Source organism: Chlorocebus sabaeus, chromosome 21, assembly GCF_047675955.1.
Source record: "Chlorocebus sabaeus isolate Y175 chromosome 21, mChlSab1.0.hap1, whole genome shotgun sequence".
Lineage (NCBI taxonomy): Eukaryota > Metazoa > Chordata > Mammalia > Primates > Cercopithecidae > Chlorocebus > Chlorocebus sabaeus.
Window position 1 is genome coordinate 10402355 of NC_132924.1, and position 15755 is coordinate 10418109.

A 15755-nucleotide genomic window follows, 5' to 3' on the forward strand; every position below is an offset into this window, starting at 1 on the left:
TTGTAAACATAACTTATCCTAGCCAGATTTCCAAAACCTAGACTAGAACTTAGGAAGAAGTGAGAATTAAGTCCCTTCTGGTTCTGGTACCTACTGGATGCTGAAACCTCGCTCCAACACACCGGAGCCCTGCCTTCATCCTCTGTAAGAGAGACATTTAAATTTTGTGTAAAAGGCATGTGTTGAGAACTAGAAATAAAACAATAAATAGCCATCTATCATTAAAGAAATTATAGATCACAGAGATAAACATAAATTCAAACAAATTTAATAAATATTAAGTCAAATCTTGTTCTAGTCATTGGAATACATGGGGGAACAAAATGAAGATCTTATGAAGCTCATAAATGAATGCAATGCAGAATGAGCAGTGGGAAAGGCTCCAGAAGACCAGAGAATGGGCCCTGAAATGAGACTGGGAGCTGGAGATAGCCAGGCCATTTCTTCCTTTAACACATTGTACTGTGCCAGAGTGCCTCATATATGTCCGAAATTCTGCCAAGTACCAGTGATGTAATGAAGAGTAAGAAAGGCCCTGTTTCTGCCTTCTAGAATTTAAATTCTAGTTGGGAATACAGACAATTCAACGAGCAATTAAAACGAAGTACAATCACAATTAACTTTAGTTCTCATGTAAGAAGTCATGATTATGATAATTAAATTACAGGACAAAGTGCCTAGCACAGAGTAGGCACTCAAAAAATGTTTGGTATTTTTACAAATTAAACAGTTTACTTGTATGCAGAGAGAAGTCATAAATAATAGTACATTGTAATGATTTCAGGAGCAAAGAAGGTTAACACAGGAAGTTTTGATGGATCATATAACCTTGAATTAAGTACAAGGTCTTTGCTCCCCATCTCTGTGGACTCCTATTTGTCCAGCCCAGACTAATTTTTCTCTCCTAATTTCACTGTCTAGGAGAGCTCATTAAGAGATTTACCTGATCAGACTAAATGTTTCTTTCCTTAATCCATCTCATTACACTTCCAACACCCCTGGTACTGGCCTAAACATTTGAATTTCATAGCTCCATTAATGCAAATAGAATCTCATCAAGGTCTAAAGATTCCTAGGAGAGCAGGCATTGAATGTCTTCATTTGAATGCATAAGATAGCAGTATCCCCTTGCATATTTCCCTTGTTTACAATGATTCCTTTGGTCAGAGGTGAGATCATCAGTGCTATGCAAAGCGAATGAATACATTTCAGATTCTCTAAGTGCCTGAATGAACCCAGATCCCTTATTCAATTTCAGACACATCCAATAAAGTGTTCATGATCAGATGAAGTAGGATTGAGCAGCGACCTGTACAGAATTATTAACATTCAAAAGCAATTGATACTTATGACAAAATGAAGAACGATGAAAGACAATAATAATAATAATCATAATAATAATAAAAGAGAGGTCACTGTCAAAGTATGCAACCAGTAAGAAACCGCTGCTGCTCTCTCAGAGGATCTGCACGATCATGGCTCACTGCAACCACCACCTCCTGGGTTCAAGAAATTCCCCTGCCTCAGCCTCCCAAGTAGCTGGAAAGAGCAAATGTGAATTTGAATCTTTACCTCAGTTTCTACCAGTTAAGAGACCTTGATGAAGTCAATAAACTGTCTTTGCCTACCTTCTCCATCTGAAAACAGGGATAAAAATCTTCACCTCAGAGCTGCACTGAGGACTCAAACAACAGCAGAATAGAGAAATGATTTACATAGCACTTGGAAAATAGGTAAGGTACAAAGAACCAGAGATACAATAGGGATTAGTTTCTTCAAAAGTCTATGTATACACACTTAAACACTCACAGAAACATACAAGGAATCAGGAAATTTTCATTTCTTTCTTAATCAAACTAAAATAAGAGATTTTTCTAAAGGCTAAAAAACACCCAACTCATTATTTGGCTATTATGAGCTTGATATCAGAATTTAAAAAAGATAGTACAAGAGAACATAATTAGAAATCACTCTCATTAAGGAAAGTAAGCAATATTATATAAAAATACCTAGAAATTATTTTCCACAGGGTGCTAAGAATGCATAATGATCAAGTAGGACTTCTCTAAAAAACACAAAGATATTGCAACCTCAAAAATCAATTTTTTTCTTTTCTTTTTATTTTTTTATTTTTTTTTATTTTTTTTTTTATTTATTTATTTTTTTGAGACAGTGTCACTCCATTGCCCAGGCTGGAGTGCAGTAGCATGATCTCAGCTCACTGCAACCACCACCTCCTGGGCTCAAGAAATTCTCCTGCCTCTGCCTCTCAAGTAGCTGGGATTACGAGCGTGCGCCAACATACCCGGCTAATTTTTGTATTTTTAGTAGAGATGGAGTTTCACTGTGTGGGCCAGGGTGGTCTTGAATTCCTGATCTTAAATGATCTGCCCATCTCAGTCTCCCAAAGTTCTGTGATTACAGGCATGAGCAACCACGCCTGGCCAGAAATCAATTTTAATAATTTAAAATAATTATTTTAATAATGAAAATAATGAATCCATTTTCATAGAGCAATGAAAAAATGACCATTTTGAAATAGTAAAATTGAATATTTATGATTAAAAATACACTTAGCAAGCTGGAATAAAAGGGATTTTCATACTCTGATAAACAATAGCTTACAGGAATCCAGAGCAAACATGATAACTAATACAGAAACAAAACAAGAAACAAAAACATATTACCACCTCTTTTTAACATTGTACTGAAGATCCTAGCCAGTACGACAAGAAAAATTTCTTTAAAAGTTAAGACAAAAAGAAATAAATAAAAGTCTCTGTTCAAACAATATATTGAAAATAGTGGCCGGGTGCGATGGCTCAAGCCTGTAATCCCAGCACTTTGGGAGGCCGAGACGGGCGGATCACGAGGTCAGGAGTTCGAGACCATCCTGGCTAACATGGTGAAACCCCGTCTCTACTAAAAAATACAAAAAAAAAGCTAGCCAGGCGAGGTGGCTGGTGCCTGTAGTCCCAGCTACTCGGGAGGCTGAGGCAGGAGAATGGCGTAAACCCGGGAGGCGGAGCTTGCAGTGAGCCGAGATCCGGCCACTGCACTCCAGCTCGGGCGACAGAGCAAGACTCCGTCTCAAAAAAAAAAAAAAAGAAAGAAAATAGTATGGCATCTCCAATAGCATCAGTAATGATTCTATTAAAACTTTTTTATTTAAAAAAAAAAAATGCAAGGAGAGACATCAGTAAGATGGCTGGCTGGAGGTGTGTAATGTTCACCCCTACAACAAAATAAGACCGGAATAAGTAACAAAAATAAGCTACATTTCAACTACCTAAAGAAGACACTGGAATACAGCAAAGGATGACAGAAACCCTGTGAAGCATGGAAACTAGGGTGGCCCCATAAAGAGAGAAGTGATGTTTTCTGCCTCTGCAAAACCATATTCCCAGCCAGGATCAGCTCAGAACCAGCAGGGACTTCTCATTGTGGGAGAAAGGTAAGCAAGGGATTCCCAGAAGTCCCCATTAGCACTACAGACTCCTGCAGTCCTTGCTACGAAGAGTTCATAATTCTCACAGGCCCTGAGTCTAGTTTACAGGTCTGCCTGGAGTCCACATTGCTGCATTGCTCTAAAGAAGGAACCCACGTGAACCAAGCTGCTTCAGAATAGCACCTCATGAACCAAACTGCTTCAAAACAGCACCAACTTGAGATGGAAGTCACTACAAGACTGCATTCTGCTCCAGGGTCCATCTGGAGGCAGGATGGGCCCTGCTGTTACTCCACCATGCTCACACAACTGGCTGCTACATCACAAACCTGGCTACTCAAAGCCTAGACCCAGCAGACCAGCCATGTCACTAACACCCAAGCCCAAGTGGACCTTTGCAACCCAAAGAACAGGAAATTCTTCACAGCAGGGTGGCTGCCCCTGTGACCAGCAGAATCTCCATATTGTGTATCTCCTTAGGGACTGAGGCCTCCTCAGTGACCTCACTCCCAATACTGTCAATCCTGCAACTGGCAGAATCACTGTGCTTTGTGCTTGCCCTGCAAGGCCTGAGGACCAGCTCACCCAGCAGCACCACAACCAGCCAAGCCTTGCCACTGGCTCCACAAATACTTGCAGCCTAAGTCACTGAGGCACTCAGAGAGACCGCTGACACTGATTATAGCTGAAGAAATTACATGAAGACTGCAATAGTGCACCTACCTAGAATCAAAGCCAAAATAGACTACCCAACCAACATTCTAGGACCCATCTACCGAAAAAAAGTCTTTCCTTACAAATCTACTCCACAAAATTGGAAGAGTCAACTGTCCCACCAAGATACAAAGATATCAGTATAAGAACATGAGAAACATGACAAAGCAAAAAAGCATGACCCCTCCAAAGGAAAACAATAATTCTCCAGTAACAGACCCTCTCAGAAGAGGAAATCTGTGAAATGCCTGACAAGAAATGAAAAATAATGATCTTAAGAAAACTCAATGAAATATAATACATATAAAAAGCTCAACAAAATCAGAAAAGTAACTCGTGACTTTTAAGGAGAAATTCGACAAAGATAAATATTACAAAAACTAAACGAAACAAAAATATTGGGACTGAAGAATTCAATGAGCAGAATTAAAAACTATAATTGAGTGTTTCAACAACAGACTAGATCAAGCAAAATGAATCATTTTTGATCCTGAAGTTGTTTGTTGTTTATTTTTTATTACAGAAGGAGTTTTCCTCTTGTCGCCCATGATGTTGTGCAATGGCATGATTTTGGCTCACTGTGACCTCCACCTCCTGGGTTCAAGTGATTCTCCTGCCTTAGCCTCCAGAGTAGCTCAGATTACAGGTGCCCACCACCACACCCACTAATTTTTGTATTTTTAGTAGAGACAGGGTTTCACTATATTGGCCAGGCTAGTCCTCCTGACCTGAGGTGATCTGCCCACCTTGATCTCCCAAAGTGCTGGGATTACAGGTGTGAGCCACCACACCCAGCTACGTCTTTTGAAATAACTTAATCAGACAAGAAATGAGAAAAAAAAGAATAAAGAAAGTCTATGGGACTGATGGGGCACCATAAGTGAACAAATGTTTGCATTGTGGGACTATTAGAAAGAGAAAAAGCAAGAAAAAACCAATATATAACAAACACATAGTAAACATTATACTTATCAGAGAAAAACAGAAAGTTTTTTTCTAAGATCCAGAACAAGACAAGGATGCTCACTATTACCGTTTCCACTCAACATAGTACTAGAAGTTCTAGCCTGATGGATCAGGCAAGAGAAATAGAAGGCCTCCAGATTGAAAAAGAGAAAGTCAAATTGTCTCTCTTTGCAGATGACATGATTATATACATAGAAAACCCTAAGGACTACACACACACACACACACACAAACTGTTAGTACTAATAAATAAACTCTGTAAAGTTGCAGGATACAATATAAACATACAAAAATCAATAGTGTTTCTATATGCCAATAGCAAGCTGTTTGAAAAAGACATCAAGAAAGCAAGTCCAGTTACAATAGCTACAAATGATAAAATACTGAGGAATAAATTCAGCTGAGAAGGTAAAAGATCTTCACAATAAAAGCTATAAAACATTGATAAAATAAATTGAGGAGGACACAAATAAATGGAATGTCATTTACGTCTGTGGACTGAAAGAATTAACATTGTTTAAATGTTCACAATACACAAAGCAATCGACAGATTGAATGCAATCCATATGAAAATATCAATGGCATTCTTCACAGAAATAGAAGAAGACAATCCTAAAATGTATTTGGAACAACAAACATTCCTGAAAGTCAAAGCAATCTTCAGCAAAAAGAACAAAGCTGGAAGCATCACTCTACCTGACCTCAAAATTTACTACAAAGATGTAGTAAATAAAACAACATGGTATTAGCATAAAAGTAGACACATAGGCCAATAGTACATAATAAAAACCCATAAATAAATCCATGCACTTACACCCAATTGTTTTTTACAAAGGCACCAAGAACACATATTGAGGGGAAAAAAAAAAGTCTCTTCAATAAAGGGTGCTGGAAAACCTATATATCCATATGCAAAAAAAAAACTAGACACCTATCTCTCACCATATACAAAAATGAATTCAAAATGGATTAAAAATGTAAATGTAAGCCTCAAAATTATAAAATTACTAAAAGAAAACATAGAGGAGGCCGGGCATGGTGGTTCATGCCTGCAGCTCCAGCACTTTGGGAGGCCAAAGCAGGTGGATCACTTGAGGTCAGGAGTTCAAGACCAGCCTGACCAACATGATGAAACCCCCTCTCTACTAAAAATATGAAAATTAGCCAGGTGTGGTGGCACACGCCTGTAATCTCAGCTACTTGGGAGGCTGAGGCAGGAGAATTGCTTGAACCTTGGAGGTGGAGGTTGCAGTGAGTTGAGATTGTGCCACTGCACTCCAGCCTGGGTGACAGAGTGAGACTCCATCTCAGAAAAAAAAAAAAAGAAAGAAAAGAAAAGAAAAAGAAAACATAGGGGAAATGCTTCCTAACATTGGTCTGTGTATGAATCATTTGGATAGGAACTCAAAAGCACGAGCAACAAAAGCAAATACAGACAAATGGATTACATCAAACTAAAATGCTTTTTTACAACAAAGGAAGTAACAAAGTGAAAAGACAACCTACAGCTTAGGAGGAAATATTTGCAAACTGCATCTGACAAGGGGTCAATATCCAGAATAATAAGTCACTCAAACAATGCAATAACAAAAAAGCAATAATCCAATTTTAAAAATGGGCAAAGGATTGAAATAGATTTTTCTCAACATACAAAGAGGAGGAGACAGAGCAAGAGGACCAAATAGAAGCCTCCACCAATCATGCTCACCAGAAGAACACCAAATCTGACAACTATCTACACACACAAAAAGCACCTTCATAAGAACTAAAAACCAGGTAAGCAATCACAGAACCTAGTTTTAACCTCATATCACCAAAAGAGGCACTGAAGAGGGTAGGAAACAGTCTTGCATTGCTGACACCACCCCTCCCTCATCCCCTAACAGCAGCTACATGGTGCGTAGAGATAATCTGTGAAATTGGGGGAGGGAGAGTGCAGCAATTGTACGACATTGCATTGGAATGCAGTGCTGCAAACATCAGGCAAAACACAGCCAACACCCATGGAGGAAGCATGTAGACTAGACTTAGCTAGAGGAGAATCACCCATCCCAGTGGCTGGAAACTGAGTTTCAGCAAGCCTTCCCACTTTGGACTAACGTACTTTGGGATCCTAAATAAACTTGAAAGGCAGTCTAAGCCGAAAGGACTGCAAATCCTAGGCAAGTTCTGGTGCTGTGCTGAACTTGCAACCAGTGGACCTGGGGAGCACATGACCTAGTGAAACACCAGCCAGGACGGCTAAGGGAGTGACTTCCCCCAACCCCAAGCAACACATCTCACAGCTCCTAAAGAGACTCATTCCTTCTGATTGAGGGGAGGAAAGGAGAAAGGAAAGAATACTTTGTTTTGCAAAGTGAATACTATTTAAGCCACAGGAGGATAGGGTACCAGGCAGATTCATGGAGCCCCCATTCCAGGCTCTAGCTCCCAGATGACATTTCTAGACACACTCTGGGCTGGAAGGGAATCTGCTGCCTTGAAGGGAAGGACTTAGCACTGGCGAATTCATTACCTTCTGACTAAAGAGCCCTTGGGCCTTGAGTAATCTACAGCAGTGTCCAGGTAGTACATGCTATGGGCCTTGGGTGAGACTCTGAGACATGCTGGCTTAGGTTGTGACCCAGCATATTCACAACTGTGATGACTATGAGGACGGACCCCTTCTATTTGAAAAAAGGAGAGGGAAAATAAAGGCAACTTTGTCTTGCAGCTTAGGTACCAGCCCAGTCACAGTGTAGAAGAGTACCAAGCAGGCTCTCAGGGTCCCCGATTCCAGGCCTTGGCTCTTGGACAGCATTTCTGGACCCTGGGCCATAAGGGAGCCCACTTTCCTGAATAATAAAATCCAGGCCTGGCAGCATTCACAAGCTGACTGAAGAGACTTTAAGGCTTAAGTGAACAGCCATGGTGGTCTGACAGTACCCTTCCTAGGCCTGTGGTGGTGGTGGCCATGGGGAGAGGCTCCTCTGCCTGTGTAAAGGGGAGGGAAGAGAGGGAAGGACTGTGTCTCATGGTTTGAGGGCCAACTCAGCCTCTGCCAATCTAGATTCTAAGGTTTCTAAGGTAGATTTCTAAGGTTTTTGACTCTAGTACCTGGCTCCCAGGTGGCATCTCCTAACCCACCTGGGGCCTGGGGGAACTCACAACCCTAAATGGAAGGAAGCAAACATGGCTGGCTTTACTACCTGCTTAGGATCTTGTAGAGCCCCAAGGTCTTGAGCAAACATAGGCGGTAGACAGGTAGTGATTTTAACATACCTTGAGCAAGACCCAGTGCTGTGCTGGCTTAAACCTGACCCAGTGCAATTCCAGTGATGGTGGCCACAGGGGTTCTTGTGCGTCTTACCCCAAGCTCCAGGTGGCTCAGCACAGAAAGAGAGACTTCATTTCTTTGGGAGAAAGTAAAGGAAAAGAATAGGCAGAGACCAGTAATCCAGAAAATTTTTCTGGATTGCCAATGTAGTACCTCTATGAATCTGCAAGATTCACAGCATGACTGAGTCTTGGGTGCCCCTTAATGCAGATATGGCTTAGATCACAGCACCCAAGTCCTTTCAAATACCTGGAGAGCCTTCCAAACAAGGACAGGTGCAAATAAGCCCAGACTGTGAAGACTACAATAAATACCTAATTCGTCAATGCCTAGACACTGACAAATATCAACAAGCATCATTACCATCCAGGAAAACATGACCTTACCAAAAGAATTAAGTATGGCACTGGGAAACAATGTTGAAGAAAGAGAGATAGATATGTGATTGTCAGACAAAGAATTCAAAATAGCTATGTTGAGGAAACTCAAACAAGTTCAAGACAACACAGAGAAAGAATTGTGAATTCTATCCGATAAATTTAACAAAGAGATTGGAATAATTAAAAAGAATCAAGCAGAAGTTCTAGAGTTAAAGACTGCAACTGGCATACTGAAAAATCTTTTGAAAGCAGAGTCTTTAAAAATCAGTCTTTTAAAAGCAGAAGTGATTAAGCAGAAGAAAGAATTAGTGAGTTTGAAGACAGGCTATTAGAAAATATACAGACAAGAGGAGACAAAAGAAAAAAAAAGATAAAATGAAGGACACCTACAAGGTCTAGAAAATAGTTTCAAAAGGGCAAATCTAAAAGGTTTTGGCCTGTAAGAGGAGGTAGAGAGAGAGATAGGGGTGGAAAGTTTATTCAAAGGGATAATAACAAAGAACTTTCCAAACCTAAAGAAAGATATCAATCCAAGTACAAGAAGGTTATAGAACACTAAGCAGATTTAAGCCAAAGAAGACTACCTCAGGCATTTAATAATCAAACTCCCAAAGGCCAAAGATAAAAAAGGATTCTAAAAGCAGCAAGAGAGAGGAAATAAATAACATTCAATGGAACTACAGTATGTTTAGAAGCAGACTTTTCAGTGGAAATCTTACAGACCAGAAGAGTGGCATAACATATTTAAAGTGCTGAAGCAAAAACCTTGTACCCTTGAATAGTATATCTGGTGAAAATATCCTTCAAACATGAAGGAGAAATGAAGACTTTTTAGGCAAACAAAAGCTGAAGAATTTCATCAACACTGAACCTGACCCACAAGAAATGTTAAAGGGAGTGCTTCAATCAGAAAGAAAAGAAACTTAATCAGCTATAAGAAATCATCTGAAGGTATAAAACTCACTGGTAATAGCGAGAACACAGAAGAACACAGAATATCATAACACTATAAGTGTGGTGTGTAAACTACTATTATCTTATGTAGGAAGATTAAAAGGCAAACCACTCAAAAGCAGTAACTACAACAATTTTTAAAGATAGTACAAGACATAAAGAGAAGCAACAAAAAGTTAAAAAGTAGTGGGATAAAGTTGAGGTGTAGAGTTTCCATTACTTTTTTTTTTTTTTTTTTTTTTTTGGTTGTTTAAAAAGCAGTGGGATAAAGTTGAGGTGTAGAGTTTTCATTACCTTTTTTTTTTTTTTGCTTGTTTTTTAGTTTGTTTATGCAAACAGTGTTAACTTGTTGTCAACTTAAAATAACGGGTTATGAGATAGTATTTGCAAGCCACATGGTAATCTCAAATCAAAAAACCTACAATGGTACACAAAAAAAACAAAAAGTGAGAAGTTAAATTATACCATCAGAGAAAATTATCTTCAGTAAGATAGAAAGGAAGGAAAGAAGAAAGAAAAGATTTTTTTTTTTTTTTCAGGTTTATTCTCTTTTATTCTTCTTTATTCAGCAGATTAGGGGCTGGGCATGGTGGCTCAGGCCTGTAATCCCAGCACTGTAGGAGGCCGAGTTAGGTGCATCACCTGAGGTCAGGAGTTCGAGACCAGCCAGGCCAATATGGTAAAACACCATCTCTACTAAAAATACAAAAATTAGCCGGGTGTGGTGGTGCATGCCTGTAGTCCCAGCTACTCAGGAGGCTGAGGCAGGAGAATCTCTTGAACCCAGGAGGCGGAGGTTACAGTGAAGTGAGAACATACCACTGCACTCTAGTCTGGGAGACAGAGCGAGATTCCATCTCAAAGAAAAGAAAAAGGAATACAAAAGAGAAGGAGAAAGCAGTCAACAGTACTATAATTTAAGAAGCTGACCCCAGAATATATTCCATATTCCATGTTTCTTCTATGGGTTTTATTTCCTTTCAGCAACATCTTCAAAGAGGCAGTTTATTCTGCAGTACACTAGCTAAGTCTCCTCTGAACACCCTAGAAAGGTTTTTCCATCAGAGCCTCTATCCAACTGGTTCCGTTCACTAGTTTAGTGGTGGCAATGACATATTCTGTACCTCCATCTTCCAACTAGGAGAGAAATCGCAGGGCAGCAATTTCAGCAAGGGTTACGCCCCCGAGGAAAAATATCAGAGTCACTCGGTTTTCTCCCGGTTGACGTTTCTTCTGCAGTCCTGTGGGCAGTGGCTGCCGCTCCTCAAAGTGGGGCCCTGGGAAGATGCAGAGGACCTCATCGATGCTCCGCCAGCCAGGTCGGGAAACCAGCTGGGCCAGCCGCACACTAAGCGGGGCATACCCACTGTACATATAGGATATGTCCTTGGGGTTTTGCTCCTTAACATCATCTATCCAGAGGGCTAATGTTTTCCCTATGGTTGGGTAATTGTTTCTGCCCCCTGTCTGCGGTTTCAGCAGGCCGGCCTTCTCCAGGTTGTGTAAGGTCAACATGTGCTCAAAGCCATAAGTCTGGAGAATCTCTCTTTTGTAATATTCCAAAACTTTTTGTTTGAGCCCCACTATTACACACGGATTGGAGGCAAACTAGTCTTAACAACTTGATCAATGAGTGTTTTTGGGCGATACAATCCTCAATGTAATTGTTGACCTTATCAGTGTCTATTCCAGACATAAATTCCTGTTCCATGGTTAATTTATCAAAAATGTCTTCAGAAGTAGTGACATCTTTGATCAATTCTGCAATTGAGGTATGGTTTACAAGCGAGCCCCTTGCTGCCTGCATGTGGGGCAACTGGGAAAGAAACTACTTGATCTCCCCCACGGTCTTAGCATTGTGTCTTTCCTCGAGTGCCGCCGAGATGATCTTTGCTTTCTTGCTGAGCACAGAGCCCACCGCCTTGAAGTTCTTATCTTGGATCTCAGCATAGAGCTCCTCTGCAGAATTCAGCTGCAGCTTCTTTGCTTCCTTGAGGAGGTCCTTACCACCATTGCCCTGTTTCTTAAGTGCAAATTTCTCTGGAGATAATTTCATATAACTGTTCTGAATGCCATAAATGTCATCAATGAGTCCTTCATATGTCAGCTGAGTGGCAAGAGGTGTTAATAAATCCACATACCGATCAAGCAACCAGAGATTATCAAAAACAGGAAATATTGAATTCTGGCTTCCTGTAAACTCTCTCTTCATCCTGATCATAATATTGGCCACTTGCCGAGCACATTCTCCTTTCCCAAAGATCTGGGGGATCGTTCCATACAGAGCATGCAGGGTCATCAGCCCCTTGGCTGCATGGTACAGGCTCGTCTGGTCGCCCTCCAGGTAGCACTCTTTGAACGCACCCTCTGATTCCATGGATAAGAGATTACCATAGAATGGAATGAGATCTAAGCTGTACTCCTCCCTATGAATAAAGGATCCCAAGACACCCAGATCCTTCAACCGCTGTTCACACAACAGGCTACGGCGTGGCACAAACAGAATATGAATATCTCTCGTTGGGCCTCGTCTATCTTCACCGAGCACGTTTTCAGCAATTATATCCATCAACTCTAGCCTGGGTGTGACAAAAATAATAATAATAATATTCTTGACATCAGCTGCAGCAAATGATTTCCTTTAAGTGTGAACATTTTTTTCACTTCATGTCCCTTCAATAGTGAATACTGTGCAGTCAGGCCAAAGGGTCCAGTTAGGTATTCATCCCAAACTATTCCCTTGCTTCCTGCACACTTGTCCAGGAACTCGCACAGCTCGCCGTACACCGCCTGGCGCAGCACGTTTAGGTTCACTCGCTGGTATGACAGGTGCGCCGCCATCTCGCTCCACCACCCCCTGCCAGAAAAGATCTTAAAACAAGAAGTAAACAAATTTTAAAATGGCAGCAGTAAGTCCTTATCAATTATAACGTTGAATGTAAGTGTACTAAGCTCTCCATTCAAAAGACATAGACTGGCTGAATAAATTTAAAAACCAAGATCCAATAATGTGTTGCATACAAAAAGAACACACTTTACCTATAAAGGCACATATAGACTGAAAATAAAGGAATGGCAAAAGATATTCCATTCAAATAGAAACAAATAAAGAGTAGAAGTAACTATACTTACATTAAAAAATGGATTTTAAGACAAAAACTATGAAAAGAGACAAAGAGGGTCATTATATAATGATACAAGGGTCAATTCAGCAAAAGGATATAACAATTTAAATACATATGCACCCAACATTGGAGCACCCAGATATATAAAGCAAATATTATTAGACCTAAAAAGAGAGATAGATCCTAATACAATAATAGTTGATGATTTCAATATCCCAGTTTCTACATTAGACAGATCTTCCAGACAGAAAATCTACAAAGAAACGTTGGATGTAAGCTTTACTGTAGACCAAATGGATCTAATAGATAGTTACAGAACATTTCATCCAACAGCTGCAAACTATACATTCTTCTCCTTAGCACATAGATCATTCTCAAAGACAGGCCATATGTTAGGCTCAAAAGCAAGTCTCAAAACATCAAAAAGATTGAAATAATATCAAGTAACTTCTATGACCACAATGGAATGAAACTAGAAATCAGTAACAAGAGGAATTTTGGAAACTGCACAAACACATAGAAATTAAATAATATGTTCATGAATGACTAGTGGATCAATGAAAAGATTAAGTAGGAAATAGAAAAATTTCTTGAAACAAACAGTAATGGAAATACAACATACCAAAATCTATGGGATTCAGTAAAAGTAGTACTAACAGGGAAGTTTATAGCTATAAGTGCCTACATCAAAAAATAAGAAAAACTTCAAATAAACAACATAATATGCATCTAAAAGAATTTGACAAGCAAGAGAAAACCAAATTCAAAATTAGCAGAAAACAATAAATAATAAAGATCAGAACAGAAATAAACGAAATTGAAAAAAGAAATCAACATAAAAGACCAATGAAATAAAAAGTTTGATTTTTAAAAGATAAATAAAATTGACAAATTTTTAGCCAGACTAAGCTAAATGGGATATCTCATTTACTCCGATTATTATATATTATATATTATTATTTATTATTATATATTACATATATTTACAAGGTATATGGGATATTTTTATATCAATGTAATTATTACACATTTTATAATTACTCATTGTAGGCCAGTATCAAAATATGTCATATCCATATACCCTATAAATATATATACCTACTATGTACCCATAGAAATTAAAAATTGTAAAAATTATAAATAAAATCAGTTAAATTAACTTTAAATATTTAAGAAAAGAAGATATACAAACAGCCAACAGGTACATGAAAAAATATTCATTACTAATCATTAGAGAAATGAAAATCAAAACCACAATTAGAATGGTTATTCCTAAAAAGATAAAAAAATAACTTTGGGAGGCCAATGTGGGCAGATTGCTTGAAGTCAGGAGTTTGAGACCAACCTGGCCAATATGGTGAAACCCTATCTCTATATTTATACAAAAATTAGCTGGATGTGGTGGCACATGCCTGTAATCCCAGTTACTCAGGAGGCTGAGTCAGGAGAATTGCTTGAACATGGGAGGTGGAGGTTGCAGTGAGCAGAGATGGAGCCACTGCTCTCCAGCTTGGGCAACAGAGCAAGACTCCATCTCAAAAAACAAAAAAATAATAATAATAAAGATAAAAATAAAATTAAAAGACAAAGAATAAACATTGGCAAGGATGTGGAAAAATGGATAACCTTACACACTGTTGGTAACAATGTAAATTAGTACTGCCATCATAGAAAAACAGTCTGAGCATGTCTCAAAATATTAAAAATAGATTTACTACTACATGATTCAGCAGTTTCACTGCTGATCATTTATCTAAAGAAAATGACATCGGTATGTGAGAAAACATGTCTACACTCTCATATTTACCACAGCACGATTGACAACAGCCAAGATGTGGAGTCAACCTAATTGTCCATCAGTGGACAAATGGATAAAGAAAATGCACTATGTATACACAAGGGAATACTACCCGGCCATAAAAGAGAATAAAATTCTGTCATTTGTGGCAACATGAATGAACCTGGAGAACATTATGCTAAGTGAAATAAACCAGGAACAGAAAAATAAAAACTACATGATCTCCCTCACTTGTGGAATCTATAAAAGCTAATCTCAGAGAAGTACAGAGTAGAGTACTGGTTACCAGAGACCTGGAAGTGTAGGGGGAAGCAGGGGATGGAGAAAGATTGATCAGTGGGTACAAAATTACTGTTACATGTGATGAATAAGTTCTGATGTTCTGTATTACTGTAGGGTAACTATAGTAAACAATATTACAGTGTATATTTTAAAATATCCAGAAGAGAGGATTCTGAATGTTCTTGCCACAAATAAATAATAAATGTTTGAGGTAATGAATATGCTAAATATAATAATTTGATCAATTACACAATGTATACATGTATCAAAACATCATTGTGTACCCCATAAATGTGTACAATTACTATGTGTCAATTAAAAACAAAATTTATTTAGTAAATAAAATATCATTGTATATAAGATTTACATAAAAATAGCAGCAGTATCCCTGTATAGAAAACAATAATTAAACATAATAAAATTGTAAAATACCAATAATTTCACAATAGCAACAGGAAGCATAAAGCATTTGGAATAAATGTTTTTAAAGATGTTTAGATATTTCATTTTTAAAATTGCAAATAATTTTTGAATAAAAAATAAAATCCTGTATAAAAGTAGATACATCTTTATAGCCATCAATATAATTACAGAGACAGACATAGATACAGGTATAGACACACGTAGAATAGATGTGGGTACAGTTATAGACAGATATTGATATAGAAATTATTAATGAAAACACTGAAGATAATGAAGAAATAAAATATTTCCCCAATTTATCTATAAATTAATTGCAATTGTGGTAATAATCCAATGAAGTAGTTTTTGG

General features: G+C 38.5%; 1 pseudogene; it reads right to left on the reverse strand.

Annotated features, from left to right (window-relative positions):
• Positions 1-10330: 10330 nt before the first annotated feature.
• Positions 10331-12696, reverse strand: LOC103226066 (vacuolar protein sorting-associated protein 33A pseudogene; annotated as a pseudogene).
• Between the last annotated feature and the right edge of the window lie 3059 nt (positions 12697-15755).